Genomic DNA, 5,000 nt, shown 5'->3' with positions numbered 1-5,000 from the left:
CAAAAAGAGAGCGAAAAGAAACCGAAAACTATTACGAAATATCTCTCACAAAGTCACCTGCATTATAAGAAAACAAAAGAAGGAATTTCTTTGTAATGTAATGATGCAACGAAGCTAATGAGATTTTGTAGATGGTTAGCTAATTATTTATAATTACGACAAACAATGGAATAATAATGGTATTAACCTAAATCGTAATTAATCAAATGTTAGATGATAAAAATGTTGCTTTGATACTTCGATAGATAAAATAAAAGAGATAAGAGTGATAAAAGATATGAATGAAGGAAAATTGTTAATTATTGCAGCAGCACCTGAAAACTAACGAAGCTATTGCGCTTTTTATGTTTTTTATTAATTTTGTTATGAAAGAAAAAAAAACAGAAATAAATCCTTTTTTAACAAGCCATTACCAAAAAAGTAATTTTTTCCTCGTCACTCGCCTGTTACGTCACGAACAAAGGTCAGTAACATATGGATGATTTTTTTTTTTTTTTTTAACTCTATGGTATAATGCAAATAATTTCGTGACTGTATTTTGAGAGAAAGATGACGCGTTAATTAAGTAAAAATTAATTGAAAGTAGAAGATTAATGAAAGTAAAAATTAACTGAGTAAAAGATTATTGATTAAGCCAATGTTTTTTTTTTTCTAGTTTCTTGTTTATTATAATTTACATGATGACAAATATATTAATTATGAAAGAGATGGTTTAAAGTATGATAGTGATGCTGGAAATAAAGACGATGATATTAATAAAAGATATGATGATTAAAAATAGATGTGACATTAATGTGTGAAAAAAATATGATGAATATCAATAAAAAATATATGATAAGGATGAAAACTTTGATAACAACAATGATAAAAAGGTAATTGTGATGATGAGGAGACAAGGATGATAATAATGAAGATACTCGTTATGAAAATAATGAATATGATAACGATATCTTAAGAATTTGTATTATAAACGTTCATCTATAGCAATCGTGATTATGATGATAAATTGGGATGAAATAAAAAAAATTTTCTTCTCCAGAAATTACTCCCTTTCGTGTGAGAAGTGTTTTGATAAGAATCTTTTAATTAAATCCGAGAACTTATTTTTTTTTCGCGTGAAAAGAGACAACGTAATTATCCTTAACTAGTGAGAGGGAGATTTAAAAAGAAAAAGAAAAAGAAAAAAATATATATGCAGGAAAGTTTAAAATGATATTAAGATAGAAAAAAGAAGAAGAAAATAAAGCAAATTATTATCCGTTCTTTCGCGGAACAGATAACTCATCTTAAAGAAAAAAAGTAAAAAAAAAAAAATTTCGATGAAGGATGCAGTACTGTTATCGTCCACAAAAACACAATTAAAAGGGAATTTATTATCCATTTTCGATAATCACTCTCAGAAATCGTGTATTTGGGCAGTTTTTCCGTTGTTTTTGGAAGGGAAGCTCGTGAAACAACGCCCATCACCCCCCCTCCCCCTCCCCCTCCCCATAGCTTCTCTCTATTGTACCCGGGGCATCGCTGGGGAGGAGGGGGGAGGGGGGGGTGGACCCTACATTATTACCTGGGATGACTGTGGTGTACCGCAGGACCTCCCCCCCCCCCTCCCCCCCATCTACACCCCAGATAGCAGTGTCCCTCACGAGACACGCACACTTGCACACACTCAAACTCACACGCACGCACACACACATACGCACACACACACACACACACAAAAACAAGTATATATATATATATATATATATATATATATATATATATATATATATATATGTATGTATATATATGTATATATATATATATATATATATATATATATATATATATATATATTGAAAGGTTAACGTTTAACTTCAGTCATAGTGAAGCCATAAGGAAGATTTATGTCCCTTTCGAGTGAGAATGAATTGATCCAAAGACACCTAGAGAATGAGAGATGTTATAGCTACTTTTTTACTTTCATTTTGTGTATTGAGATGTTTTGGAGATGTACGCACGCACACACGCACACATGCACAAGCACACACACACATACACACACACAGCCATACCGATACGTACACTCACTTTTTTTTGTTCCAATTTCCGGCCCACACAGAAATATGCATACGAACTGACATCACGCGCACACGAACACACACGCACACGAGCATCTCGATGATAAAGCGACGTACGGACACGCGGCCATTACGGTTGAAATACGTCCGAACACGCGAAGGTATCTCTCGCACACGATCGGACACGCCCGAATGCCGTTTCCGCTGAGTTTTCTCTTTTCATTTTCTATCTTCTTTGTCTTTCTCGTCCATAGGTTCTCCGATACTATGGAAGTGATATTCCATGTCTATGTGTCGTACAAGGCACGTCTGCTCTTCCTTTGTTATATCGCGTTTCACAGTATCAGAGGGAGGGGGTTGCGCATACAGGTCACAGAGGCCATTCTTCTGCAGTGGAAAGACACACACACACACACACACACACACACACACACACACACACACATATATATATATATATATATATATATATATATATATATATATATATATATATATATATATATATATATATATGTGTGTGTGTGTGTGTGTGTGTGTGTGTGTGTGTATATATACACATATATATGTATATATACATATATATGTATATATACAACGTATATATGTATCTGTATATATACATATCAATATGCATACATGAACATGAATACACATGAATATGTACGAATATATATATATATATATATATATATATATATATATATATATATATATATATATATATATGTATATATCGATATCGATATTGATTCAACATTACAATGGGGCATTGGTTAAAATTATAAGGATGTCTGGACCACGTAGAATTGCCAAACCCAACCGAAATGTTAACGTATATTTTTATTTTGAATGCATATCAGTACATTAACATTTAGTTTTAGAATAGAGTAAATTATAATAATAATCTATAAATGGGTGATATTTTTAAGTGTCCATAATTCACAGGGAGGAAGTAATAAGCAGTTTTATCATCATGTCCCATGTTAGAGGAAAGTTGCATTCATCTCGCACACAGGTATGTTGAGTGCCGGGAGTTAATAATCTTATTTTACCTGCAAATTGACGGTTGTAATGCTATATAAGGAAATTAATATAAATGTTAAGTCCAATGTGAATTGAACTGCGATAACTAAAACAAGTCGTTGCTTTCATCTGACACACAGAGACAGAGAAAGGTTGAGGAAAAGGAGGCGATGCCAACATGCTATGTCTACCTGCTAGCGTTTTTTGTTAGGAAATGCTGATTTATCACTTTTTGGCCGGTGGAATACAGCAATGGAATTTGTCGAAGGTGACACTTGCCACGTAATGAATTGTGAAGAAGTTTGAAGAAGATGGATGACTTTTTGTTCAAACAAATAACGGAAAATACTTAGGAGTGGGGGTGACTGTGTAGATCCAGTTTCATGTTTATTTTTATCATATTTATGGCAATGATTAGAAGGCAAAAGGAGGGTTAAAGTTTAAGTTAAGCGTAAATTTGAATTGATTTAGTAAAAGAATATTCCTCTCATCCTCTGATTTTTTGTTATCCTTAACATTGAACCCACTGCAAAATGCCACACGTTTATTGTTATTATGTTACAAAATTAAAGAAAATTATTAAAACTGTTTTTTTGACCATTGTATCACTCAGGAGAGGAGAAAATTCACCCCACCCCATGTTAAGTCATGCTACTGGCGGTAAATTTAGGGATGTCAAATTCGGGTTTTTACGGGTTCCCTTCAAATCTAAATTCAAATGATGGCGGCGATACCAAGGTAATATTATAATTTTTTGTATTAGAACTGATATTGACAAATATGTACATATATATATATATATATATATATATATATATATATATATATATATATATTTTATATATGTATATACACATATATATGTATAGGTGTGTGTGTGTGTGTGTGTGTGTGTGTGTGTGTGTGTGTGTGTGTGTGTGTGTGTGTGTGTGTGTGTGTGTGTGTGTGTGTGTGTGTGTGTGTAGATATGTACGCGCGCCCACACACACACACACATATACATATACACTGTTTTCATAATTCATTCAGGTTTACGCAGAGAACTTAATACCTATCATGCAGGTGATTAATAACCCACAGATATCAACAGAAGGCATTATACATTATATACATAAATCGTATATCTGCGTGGGTGTAGGAATGTGTGTGAGACAATAAGACGCATTATGTTATAACGAATAAGCAGGTTTAGCAAAGAAGTAAAGAGTGAAATAGACAATTGAGAAAAGAGGAATAGTAGACAATTCAAAAAGGGAACAACAAAACAAAGAAAACAAGAAGTGAATCGAAAAAGGCAAAACAAGCAAACAAATAAATAGATAAATAAATAAATAAATAAGAGTTAAGTAAATAATAATAATAAAAAACGTGAATGAATAATCATGAAAGCGCCCCCCCCCAAAAAAAAAAGGTAAAACAAACAATAAACAAAATTAATTAAATAAATAACTTAGAGTTAGGTAAAGAATAACAAAGCGAATGAATAACCGTGAAAGCTCCCCCCCCCCAAAAAAAAAATAATAATAATAATAAAAAAAAATAAATAAATAAAAAGCAAAACAAACAAAAACAAACAAACAAAAACAAGAGTTAAAACCCAAACCCCAAAGTAAAGCAAGCTGGCACATCTTCCCCCAAAAACAAACAAACAACAAAAACAGCAAAACAAACAAGAGTTAAAACCCAGACCCCAAAGGAAAACAAGCTAGTACATCTCCCCCCCCCCCCCCGAAAAAAAGCAAAGCAAACAAACAGAACCCAGGCAAGCAGGCTGGCCCATCCCCCCCCCCCCCCCGAAAAAAAGCAAAACAGACAAACAGAACCAAGGCAAGCAGGCTGGCCCATCCCCCCCCCAGAAAAAAAAGCAAAACAGATAAACAGAACCGAGGCAAGCAGGCTGGCCCATCCCCCCCC

Source organism: Penaeus monodon, chromosome 3 (genome assembly GCF_015228065.2).
Source record: "Penaeus monodon isolate SGIC_2016 chromosome 3, NSTDA_Pmon_1, whole genome shotgun sequence".
In the NCBI taxonomy this organism is placed as follows: Eukaryota; Metazoa; Arthropoda; class Malacostraca; order Decapoda; family Penaeidae; genus Penaeus; species Penaeus monodon.
Note: the sequence above shows the minus strand (reverse complement) of the source record.